The following is a 13,730-nucleotide window of genomic DNA, read 5'->3' as shown; positions in this document are numbered from 1 at the left end:
TCTATGAAAAATTTGTTGGGAATTCAAAATTAATTAAAATAAAGCCTAAAAAACGTTAAACAAAACCACATAATTCCTTAAACTTTAACGACAATGTGAACCTCTAAATACATAGACACATTCATAGGTCTAATCACATAATGTAAATGATTCGAGATTTAATAAATCAATAGAAGGTTTAATTTAAATAATTAAATAGGATACATTGATCATATAGGGATGATATTGGTTAAATATGAACAACTAAATCATTAACTCTATGTGCCAATGCCAAGGATATAAATCTTGCACAATAACACACATGATCAAGTGAAATCACATATGATAAAATAGCCAAATTAATAAATGCATTAAATAACCTAATTTAGCCATTTTTTTAATTATACTAAAATAATCTATTTACATCACTCACTTTCACATAAAGCATTACAAAGCAAGAATGAAATAAATAACCACAAAATTAAATCCAACATATAAGCATAATTAAAGGATCGATCCAAATACTAGATAACCAGATATCATCATAAAACATATTGTCACATCAAAATGGCATCATCATGCAAATGTGATCAATGGAGTAGTATATTAGTCTAACAACTATGATAATGGAAATCAAAGTATAACATCTGACCATTAGGTCATCTCTAAAGTAAAAATAACATGAGTAAAAGTATCTCTCATATCAAAATATCACAAGGTACATACTACAAACATGAGAGACACTACATACAACATAACATGTAACAACATTTAGAAGAAAAGAGATACAATTAGAATAATTCATACAATGTGTTTTGTACTTATCATCTTGTGCCAATATTGAAAATAGAATTGTCTAAAGCAATCTAGAAAAAACATATAAAAAAGAATAAAGCATGGGAAAAAACACAACACACACATACGTACACACACAAAAGGCTTCCACTTGGTCCCCCCACCATGCCCCCAAATAAATCTTAGTTTGGCTTATTAGGAAAATTTGGGAAACTGACATGAGGAACAAAATCCAACACAATAGGAATAAAAATTTGATCCAAGAAAGGGATCTAGTTGGAGTCACTATGTTGGGCACTGGGTGTGAGTCTACCTATTTAGAAATCATGTTAGGAAAATCATAATCCATATCAATATTTTCATATTCATTGTCACTAACATGTTAATTAGAATCAATATCATCATCAATAGTATCTTCTATATCAAGATTAATAGAATCTAAAAGATGAAAAAAATCATCATGTTTATACTTTTGTATGTTATTACTATGATTAACTTCTTCCAAGGGTTCAAGCATGCATTTATTGAAAGAAGAAACATGTTGAGAAGAAGATACAATTTGAGAAGCTAGAGAACAAGTCTTTTCCTTAGCTAGATGGTTCTTTTGATGCTTATAAGCATGATGATTGCAATTTTTTTAAGAGATAGACTTGAAGGATTGGGATTAAATGTCATAGATTCTAAAGAAAGAATGAATATAGGTTGAGGAGTGTTATGCAAAGGAATGGATAGGGTAGGAAAAATAATTGTAGGAGGATAAACCTTGGATAGGCTAATCTCAAGAATACTATGTAGGTTGTGTATAGGATTGATAAAGATGACCAGAATGTGTAAGTGAATTTTGAGGTAGAGTTTACTAATAGAACTTTATATAAACACAATCTCAACGATGAATAGGCTTATAAAGAGAATGATTGATAGTGACAAATTTTCCATAATGGGAAGAATTAATGTATTTATGAATGTGAGAAGCTACAAATTACATGGAAATAAGACATGAAATACCAAGCTTAACTTGAAATTGATTGAAAGTAGGAATGCCAACAAAGGTAGTATGCACAACCTTATTAGAAAGGGTCATGGGAAGATTGGTAGAACCTTGAGGGAGATAAAGAAAACCATTACAAGTTTGAATCCAAACCTTAGATGTGTCATAGGTATCCTTATTCAATCATTTATTAAAAATATTCTCTTTAGTGATAACATTCACAGAGGAAGAGGGATCAATCTAAACAACATAAAGAGAGTGTTGGTTAACAATTTGGCTCCCTTATCTTTTTGGTTTTTACCTTGACTCTTAAACTTCCTAATGGCTTGTGAAGGACAAAAAAGTTAACAATAGAATAGCTTAGTGTAGTAATCTAACAAAGGCCCCTAATTTGAAATGTATAAGTCCCTTTTGAATACAAGATTTTCAATGAATTCTATTTTTCAGATTTAGTGGGTATGCTCTTAATAGGAGAGAGAAAAAAGAAAATACCAGATTGCTCAACACTTTAAACAACCTAGGCAAGTGAAAATGGGGAATATCTAATGAAATCTAATCTATTTAGATTTAAATGCAAGATATGGAAACATTCATGACTAACTACAATAGCAATAGAGTAGGAAAGATAACATAATAGGTAATTCCCATATTACAAAACTAGATGATATTTTGATAATACCTAGATTGTCTATCTTTTAGCTACTCCATTAGTCAGTTTCTAGCCCTCTCATGCAATGAACTACACTACACACATGAACTATGACATCTAGTAGAAAGAACAAAAAGATATGTATTCTAAAGAAAGTAAGGTATGCAATCTACTAAACAAAGGAAATAAAACCAAGTTCATTTGCATTCATTAAATTTTCAACAATAGCACATTCGTTCAACATACTATACTGAAACTAAATGTAAATTAGAATAAAAATGGATTTGGAGTCACAGCTACAAGGGTTTCCTAAAATTAATTTTTGCCGATGTTATTAACTTCTCAAAAAGTTACATATGTAGGCCTTCTCAAAATGGCTAGTTACATTAGATGATTTCATCATATGGCATCTCTAAATAGAATAAACTAAAAATGGGTCATGAATGAATCATTATCCATTACAAAAATTGATAGAATGCCATAAATGGCTTCAAAAAGGAGAGGAAGAGGGGAATGATAGATGTTTTGAAGAATGTCAAACCATTATGCCTTCTTAGGAGTAATTTCCTTAGCTCTATAAGCTTTCATTTCTTCAATTATTTTATCCAACTCCTTGACACCTAGGATGATGATATAGTCAGCTTGGATCATCCAATAGTCCTACATTTCTGTGAGCTCATCTACTTTGGAAACCTTTGACTAGAACTTCTCTAATGCCCTCCTTATGATCGAGTTTGCCAATGAGAGCTTGTGAATCTTTGACATCTAGAAATTTAATGGATCAACAACTTGATCAACAAATGCTAGAAACTTTGACTTTATCCCCTCAACATCCACAAGTTTTCTATTATCAAACATGTAGGACTCTGTATGGAGAAATTTTAGATATTCAAATTACTTTTTAGTGACCTTCTACACTATGTCAAGCACATCCTTTAACTTGCTCATGAACCTCATAGAGATTTCAACTATGAATTCTAAATATTTTTTCCAATGAAACAATGACTCTTTTCCCATTTTGAGAATCTTGTGAGAGATGACAACATTGGTCTTTATGTTGATGACCTCTTGTTATAGGGTCATCTACTCTATCAAGCTACTTAATTTCTTCTACATGGTGATCTAATGGCTTGAAGTACCTATTCTCTCAACTTTTAAGTGTCCAAAAAATACCTCCCAAGTTTTCAATTAATAGGGGAACCTTGAGCCTTAATTTGATCTACCCATGTTCAACCAATCTATCTAAATTACCTCTCTTGCTGCAAATTTAGAAGTAGAATTTTTTCTCCTCTACATTTGCATCAAATTAATTGATTGAGGTGATCCTAAATGTGGTTTTGACACATTCCATTAACTCTTTGTTTGAGGCTATTAGGACCTCCTTCTGTTCTATTAGCTCCTCTAGTTTACCTCAATCTTTTAATTGGTGGAATTATATAGATTCGCCATGGAGTCATGAATAGGGATACCAAGATCCATTATTCTAATTTGGAAGTCATCCATGGAAATCTCATGGAATTCTCCTTCCTTTGTGGCTCTACAATATCTACCAATATGTGGCCAGTATGGATTAGTGGCCAATGTTGCAATTGATTTATGCTTCTTCATCTTGTTAGAGGGTGGCTAAGAAGAGGTGGCTTGTGTAATTAAATCTTTTAATGGAGAAAATTCTTCATATCTTCTCTTATTTATATCAATGGTCTCCTTGTGACATGACTAAGTAGAGAGTACATTGATAGCAAATTGCATGATAGTATGATCAAACAACTTCCTAGGTACAATAGGAGTTTACTTGCACTGGAAAGAAATAGGGAAGGAAACAACCTTAGTCACATAGAGGGCCAATGAATCCCCTTGCTAAGATGTTTCTTGTCCATCCATAGGGTTCATGTCACCATCCATGATGATAACTTGAAAAGGGGAGGTAGGTTTGGCCACTAATTTCCCTTGTTCTTTCTCCTTCTCCTACTCCTTGTCCCCTTCCTTCTCTCCAACTTTTCCAATATTAGGAAGAGAGCCACTTCCACAAGTAGGAGTCATTGACACTTTTTGTCTAGAGGCTAGTTTCCTCCTTTCCAAATATATTGCATTGGTACTATGGAAGCTGAAGTAATAGTTGTGGTAGTGGTTGTTGTAGTTGACTAAGTAGCTCCAAAAGATACTCTGCACATAGAACTAGTGCTCCCCATCCTCTTCTTTCTCTCTTGGGTCCACTCTACCCATTTGTTTATTCTCTTAATTATTCCATGCATGAGGACCTCCATGGTGTCTATGAAATGATTTGTAGGTGGCATAGATATAATGGCAGTTAATTTCATCAATAGTTAATTGGGACCAAAGATTTTCCCAAGTTTATTATTTATTAAGAAGCCTAGCCTAGTAATATTAGATATCTAGAATGTGTCTATAGGCATATCCCAACTTTATGTGGCCCCTTACAGAGCTCATTGGATCATATTGAGGCTTGGGTACTTATAATCAACCAATTTTTTTTTCTCTCATAACTCTTCACAAGATTCTAAGAATCAGATCTATAAGAATAGGAATACAGTCCAACCACGATGGAGAAGGGGATCTCGACTATTTTCTTCCCATTTGAACACAAGGTGTTCACTTCAAGAATTTGTTGACACAATTCAAGTAGAATTGTCATTTCCTCTAGGTAACTAGGTAGTCTTGTTGGAAAACCATCAACAAAACCTATTCACAAGTAAGAGAAGCTCATAAATTAGATGAATGAGTACCCAAAATGATTGATACCCATAATTTCCTATATTGAAAATCTCCTCTCATGTCATCTAGGTTGCAATTCACAACATAGCCTCATTGTGAAGGCACCATTTATTGCCTTATACTCCATGAAGCTTCTATAATACTAAAAATGGGGGTAGAACTCATATACCTTCATATGCTCATCATAATTCTAGATACAAGGAAGGTCAGGCCAAAAGTGGTGACTAGCCAAGCCATATATTGGATAGGAGGACATGTAAAAGTGTTTAAATTCTTTGGCTAAATTCATTTTTGGAGCAACCTCATCACAAATAATTTGTGCCTAATAAATTTTCATACCTTCAACACATAGATTTCACAAGGAAGAAATGGTGCTTGATGAACTTGAGAATCTCTTCATTTCCCTTCAGTGTGAGTAGTAGAGAGATGATATCTATGATCTCCCTCTTCAAATTAGTGTCAAACAAGGTCTTGGGCATTTTTCTCTTCTTCAAGAAAGGAATCTAAAACCATGTCCTCCATATGTCTTCCCTTCCAAGGGTGTTTCTTTCATTAAAAATTAATATGGAAGAGCCAAAGTCAATATCACAATACTCTTCTTTAATGGGGATGTCGAACACAGACTAAATTAGACCTTTTTTGATTGAAATGAGGATGGACTAATTAGGGAACAAAATATTCTTTATCTCTTGGTTGTATCTCTTGATACATTCACTTACAATCTCTATTGCAAGTACTTATATTGGAAAACTAATTGCTTCTAGTAATTTTCTCTCAAGTTAAGATTTTGAGTTATTAGATGAATAGATTGAGAATTTAGTCTTCTATGGAGATCACCCAAGTTATAAAATTTGAATGATGTATTTGTTGACTCTTTCAATTCACTCTCTAGGCCTAATGACTTTTCATAGCCTGTAGCTCTAATTTCTATTTTCTATGGTTGCATAAGATGTAGTTCTTGGTAAATAGACATTTTGAAATACCTAGGGAAACAAATTTCAAGCAATTCTATTGAAAATGGTATAGGAATCTAAATGCTAGCACCACTCAAATGAAATTAAGTTTTACCAATGATTATAATGACATGATTGGCATTTAATTCTATAATCAATGACTATTTAAACTTTCCATTTTCTTGCACATAGAATCTTATAACCTTGGAAACCTTGTTACTTTACTTAAAGTAAAGTCCCATTACTAAAAATCACTTAATGAAACAAGCACTTTAGTTCTACAAAAAGTGCCTTGTTTTACTTTAGAATCTAGACCACATATATATTTGATGACTTAACATATGTAGGGGGAGAGAGAGAGAGAGAAACTCAAATTTTCTATAAGCCCACTTTCCTTAGATTTAGAATCAGATCTTGGGGGTTGATCCTTTAATAGCTTGCACATTTCATTCTTGCACTTTCTTCCCTGAGAATTTAATACTTGCTTTCCATTATGTTGAGGTCACATATTCACCATTAACTTTTCTAGAAGTATCTTTTAAGAATTTTTAGATAATATTCACACTTTAAAGTCACTTGTCTTTCCATTTTCAAATCCTCTAGAAAAGTGACATTTTTCATTTCCTAGAAATGAAAAACCTATCTCTAAGAAACATTTTCTATGATGAAGTAAAACCAACAACACTTAACCCTTTAAATATCAAACTAATGGCTCCAAGGTTAGATCTCAAGCATGCCTTACTAATTATGAGCCCAAAATAATTCATTCAAAATTATTCTCACACTATTTGTACATAACAACTTAGATTTGGCATAAGTCATCACAACTTTGGAAGAAAAAAAATATCTTCATTTCCATTAGCGCACAATGAAAAACCCATAGACCCACTCTTCCTCATGAAATTTGATTTCACCTCTATAATTTGAAGGGAATTCTTCTTGACTTTGATTTGTAGCTTGCTGAGTCTTTATATCATGACATAATCATGTACACAACTTTTTTATCATTGCCATGACTTCACTCTTTAGGAATGGACTTGATGAAGTTCTCCAAAGGGGAAAACTAGCTTGATTACTTAGAATTTTTGGGAAATCAATTGCTAGGACAAGATCATAGATATTTAAATAGGGATAACTTACTTCTCACTAGGAAGACATTCGAACACATCCCAACTATGCCTAAGTTTCCTAGACCCTGAATGCATTAGAAAAATAGGAAACTTGAATGGAAGAATTAGGTATAGGTAATGCAAGGAAGATCAATAAAACATAAGAAGTGAGACACTCTGAAAAGATGAGAAGTAAGTAACCTAAAGGATACTTAGACATCAAATTTTGATAGATAACCATGTAATACAAATGACTTGAACTTTACAAGGGAAGAAATGAAATTTGACAATAGTTGGCTTTGACTGGGGATTTAGGCAATGAAAATGCCTATGAAGGGGCCCAAAATATTTTGTTTTACATAGTCAAAATTAAAAACTATAGTGGGAAAAACTAAACCACACACACAACAAAGAGGAAAAATAACCTAGGAAAGCAAGAGAACAAAAAAAGGAAATACACAAATGCAAACCTACCTAGACTAACACTAACTATAGGTGTTACTTGCTTTCAATCATGAACTTGGTAAAGATTCATACCTTGGCTATTATAGGATAATGGTAGAATTTCTCTAGAAGGATATGCTAGAATGAAAGAAGTATTATGGTTTACTTGCATAATCTTGAAAGGTCCTTTCCTTTCAATAGGGAGTCAAATTTATGGTGCATACCTTTGGTTTTGTGCCTCTTATCCCACAAGACGACCAAATCACCCTCCACGAACTTCCTTGGTCAGTCCTTCTCATCAAAGAAGGTCTTCATGTTCTTCTAATGCTCTATAATGTGATCAACTAGTCTCTAGCATTCCCACTCTAACTTAGTTAGGTACATGATATTCTTTTCCAAACCATTTTGGAATATTGGATCCTCAATAACTTGTAGTTTACAAATGGATAGCTCTATTGGGAGTGGAAGGCTAGCCTCAACTCCATATACTAGCTCAAATGGAGAAATTTTGATAGCCTTTTTTGGTGTCACTCTATCTTCCTAGACTACTTCATGTAATCTTTTGTACCAATCCTTTTGATTATCAGAAACCAATTTCTCATGATATTGAACAAGTTCTTATTACTTGATTCTTCTTGACCATTCCCTTGAGGGAAGTGATCTAATGAATGATTGAGGTGTATGTTGTTTTCATAGAAGAACACTATAATCTCCATAGAAGAATAGTAAGTTGCATTATCCATGATGAGATTTAATGGTACCCCAAACCTCACCAAGATGTTCTCTTTGATGAATTCATAGACAATTCTAGAGGTAGTTCTCTTGGTAGGACTTCCACCCATTTGGTGAAGTAGTTCTTAGCAATGATGATGTACAAGTGACCAAAAAAAGGAGGATTAATTGATCCAATAAAGTCAATTCCCCACTATTGAAAGGGGCCTTCTATTACAACTAGCTTGAGGGACAGGGCAATTAGTTGAGGCTTGCTAGAAAACATCTTGCATTTGTCATAGTTGGAAACCCACTTATAAGAATCCTTGAACATGCCAAGCTGGTAGTAGCACTACCTCGAAATCTTGTATGATATAACTATGGATAATAAATGCCCACCATAGGCCTTAGTGTGGAAAGTATGAAGCAATCTTTCTTGTTGGTGCTTATCCACTCATCTTAAGAAGGTTCCATCTATTGCTCTCTTATATAGTTGGTCATCATATATGATATACTTAGCTAACTTAATCTTGAGGTGTCTTTTTTTCTTGTATATTAGTCCATCAAGAAATCTTCATAAGTGAGAAAATACAAAATATATGAGAACCAAGTATCTTGGAGACTAACCATTAGTGCTCTCAAGGATTCCTCTTCTTGCCTTGGATCCTAATTTTTCACAATTACTTTGAACAAGCCATTTCCTCAAACCAATTTTGTTGGCTTCAGGTTGATTTTGTACTATTGCACTTTTGTTATCTATGTACTTCTAGTGTTACATCTTATTTCTTTTTGGGTTAATATGCTCTTGATAGCTAAATTAGGCACATAAAAATAATAATGTGAGTGTAAGACATAGAACCTAAAGTTCTTTAGCACTCTTACCACTGCACAAGCATGATTTTCCATTTGAGAGTATATCAATTTATGTTCCTTGAGAGGAGTACTCATGAAAGTGATTATCACTTGGATGCCTTCCTTATTTTCTTGCATGAGTATTGCAAAAAGTGTATGGGTTGAGGCATGGCAATATAGTATGAACTCCTTGGTGTAATCTAGGTCGACTAGAATGGGTGCTTTGGCTATGGCATCCTTTTTTTGATCAAAATCCTTTCTCCTAGACTCATCCTATTTGAAGCTTTGACTTCCTTTCATCATATCAACTATGCATTTGGTGATTTTGAAAAAATCTAGGATAAAGTGTCTTAGAATGTTCACCTGTCCAAGGAATGACATGACTCTAGATTTTCTTCCTAGAAAATTTAATTGTTGGATGACTCTAACACTTTCTAGGTCAATCCTAATGCCTTCTTTAGAAACTATATGACCTAGAAATTTTGTTTCGATAACATATGAAACTAACTTTTTGGGATTGAGTGAGATCCCATGCTTCCTACATCTTCTTAGCACTCTCTCCAGGTCCCTTAGGTGATTTTCTCTTTTCTTAGAGAAGACTATCAGATCATCCAAGCATATGATGATGATCTTATCATTGAGATCAGTAAAGAAGGAGTTCATGGCCCTTTGAAAGGTGGCTCTAGCATTTATCAGCCTAGAGGGAATCCTATGATGCAGGCAAAGGATGAATAATCAGGGCCAAAGGCTCACCCAGCTATCCAAACCACCCTACAAGAGTTAACACAACAGAAGAAAACACAAGGAGCAACAACCAAAGAAGGAAGAAGATAGAAATACTTTTATTGATTCATCAATACATCTTCATACATGCCCAACTCTAAGGCCTTCTAGGTCATGACCAATTACAAATACATTCACATTCAAGCTGCAACTGCAAATTTACACTTTTAGTTCTACTCTCCCTTCTTCATTTCCAAAAACTTGCCAAACTCTAAGCCTAAACACTCTATATATACTTGCCAAAATGGCTTACAGATCATTCTAGAACATTACATAAGAGGAAGTCTGACCCAATAATAGTCTAGACACATCCCAAGAAAATATATTGATGTTAATGTTGTGATAAAAAATAAATCCCTCAAGTCAGCTCATAGAAATCATGTTCAAATGTTGACACTCAACATACACTAGGTAACTTGACACATGAAGGAAAATTGGCTCTCGATAGCAACTGGAAATTGGAAAATCAACATAAACTAGAAACTGGAAAATTGACATCAATTGGAAACAGGCAACTTGGCATCAACTAGAAATTGGCAACTTGACATCAACTGGAAACTAGTAACTAGGCATCAAGTAGAAACTGGCAATTCAAAATCAACTAGAAACTAGCAACTGAGTATTAAATGGAAATTGGTAACTCAACATCAACTAGAAACTAGTAACTTGACATCAATTGGAAATTGGCAACTCGGCATCAGCTAGAAACTGGCAACTTGACATCAACTAGAAATTGGCAACTCAACATCAACTAGAAACCGGTAACTTGGCATCAACTAGAAACTGGTAACTTGGCATCAAGTGAAAACTAACAACTCAACATCAACTGGAAACTAGTAGCTTGACATCAACTAGAAATTGGAAACTCAACATCAACTGGAAATTGGTAGCTCGGCATCAATTGGAAGAATAAACAAAAAGGTGTAGGATTACAAGAAAACCTAGGATGCTCCTGCATCAGAGAACTAGGGTTGGAGAAAATGATTCTCTTGAATCATGCAAGTGTCACAACCTGAGCTAAATCCAACTTAGATTGAGAAATCCATGTAGCATCTTCAATACATCTATTCTTCCACTTCGCTAAAAATTCATAGTAGTCTTTTCCTCTTGTACTTTTACCAACTCTCTGATCCAATATTTTTTCAACTTCTTCAATTTTCTTCTTAGGATAATCACCTGATAGAACAACTTCATCATCTAACTTATGATATTTATATAGATCAAAAACATTGAATATAGGAGATATATCCATGTCATCAGGTAACTCAACTTCATAAGCATTACCACTATCAAATTTCTTCAAGATCTTACAAAGTCCAAATTTCTTTATCTTTAGCTTACTGTATGTTCCAATTGGGAATCTTCCTTTCTTTAGATGAACCATCACCTCATCACCAACTTGAAAATCATGATGTCTTCTAGATTTATCAACATTTTTCTTATACTTTTGATTACTTAGTTCCAACCTCAACTTCACTTCCTTATGCAAAGACTCCATAAAATTAGCAAATTCTTCTCTTGCAGCACTTCTCTTTTCTTCACCAGAAACATCTTTAAAATTTGATATACCTCTAGGATGCATTCCAGTAACAATCTAAAAAGGTGTCTTCCTTGTACTCCTATTCAAAGAATTATTATATGCAAATTTAGCTTGTGCTAGTACCATCTCCCAATTACTTGGCTTATTCCCAACTAAAAATCTAAAAAATTTACCCAAGCTTCTATTCACAACCTCTATTTCTCCATCTATCTGTGGATGAAATGTAGAACTAAACTTTAGCTTAGTACCCATCTCCTTCCACAAAGTATTCCAAAAATAACCAACAAACTTACTATCTCTGTTTGAAATAATACTTCTTGGTAATCCATGCAATCTCACTATCTCTTTAAAGAAAAGTTCAACAACATGCTCAGCATTTGATGTCTTCTTACATGTTATGAAATGAGCCATCTTAGAAAAAAATTTCACTACAACAAATATGGAATCATACCCTTTCATTGTCTTAGGTAATCCAAGAACAAAATCCACATTGATGTCAGTCCATAGTTTCTCAAGAATAGTAATAGGTGTATACAAACTAGTATTTTGACTCACTCCCTTTGCAACTTGAAAAACTCCACAACTCTTTACAAATTTGTAAACATCCTTATACATTTGTGACCAATAATACTTCTCTTTCAGCAAACTCAATGTCCTATCAATTCCAAAATGTCTAGCTAATCCACCACTATACTTTTCCTTAATCAGATTCAACCTCATAGAACTTCTAAGAATACACAATTGAATGCCTTTGAACAACATACCTTATTAAATGAAATACTCATCATACTTGGTTTTTTGATCTATCAGATTTGGTGCTCTGCACTCTCTTCATGCCTCAGAAAAATTAGGATCAGCATTATACAATTCTTTCATTTCATCAAAACCAAGATCTTCAACCTTCATTTTAGTCAACAAAGAACATCTTCTACTCAATATATCAACAACTCTATTAGTAAATCCACTCTTATGCTTGATCAAAAATGTAAAACTCAATGCATCAGCAACTCTATTAGTAACTCCAGCCTTATGCTTGATCACAAATGTAAAACTCTGCAAGTACTCAACCCACTTCACATGTCTTTGATTCAATTTATGTTGACTTCCCAAGTATTGTGAAGCTTTATGATTAGTATATAGTACAAACTCTTTAGGAATCAAATAATGTCTCCACTTCTTCAATGCTTAGACAAGAGTGTAAAACTCTTGATCATGCACAAAATACTTCCTTTTAGCATCATTCAACTTTTCACTTAAGAAAGTGATAGGCTTACCTTCTTGACTCAATACAACTCCTATTGCATTACCACTTGCATCACATTCAACTTGAAATAATTTGTTGAAATCAGGTAAAGCCAATACAGGTAATTCAACAACCTTTTGTTTCAAAGTCTCAAAACTCTTATCAGCTCCATGTGTCCACTTGAAGTCCCTTTTATCTCCCCTCATTGTTTCAGTCATAGAATTACAAAAAAAACTGAAATTCTTTATAAACTTTCTATAAAAACTAGCCAAACCATGAAATAATCTTACCTCACCCAAATTCTTAGGTGTAGGCCATTCAAAAATTTCTTTAACCTTCTCAAGATTCATCTTCAATCCATTAGATGAAATCACAAATCCCAAAAATGCAATCTCCTCTTGCATAAAACAACACTTTTTCAAATTAATCAGCAACTTTTCCTCTTTCAACCTCTGCAATACTTATCTAATATTTTAAAGATATTCTTCCTTAGTCTTACTAAATATCAAAATATCATCCAAATAAACTATCACAAACTTACCCAAAAATCTTTTCAGAACTTCATTCATCAACCTCATGAAAGTACTAGGTGCATTAGTCAAACCAAAAGGCATAACCAACCATTCATACAAACCATCTTTTCTCTTGAAAGAATTCTTACATTCATTACCTTCTCTAATTCTAATCTAATGATAACTACTCTTTAAATTGATCTTGGTAAAATAATTTACTCCACTTAAACAATCCATTATGTGATCCATCCTTGGCATAGGTTTCTTGTCATTATTTTGATTATTTTTGTGACTAGAGAGTTCCTATTCCCCAAAGTAACCTTTTGGATCCAACTTGTATACATAAGCTAACTATGGAGGTTCTTTCTTTTGTATTGTTTCAACTCCCATGAACCTTAGGAGTGCATATTCCATGGAGAATTCATCAACATGGATGAAA

Source organism: Cupressus sempervirens, chromosome 6 (genome assembly GCF_028749045.1).
Source record: "Cupressus sempervirens isolate cs-2001-9-10 chromosome 6, ASM2874904v1, whole genome shotgun sequence".
NCBI lineage: Eukaryota > Viridiplantae > Streptophyta > Pinopsida > Cupressales > Cupressaceae > Cupressus > Cupressus sempervirens.
Note: the sequence above shows the minus strand (reverse complement) of the source record.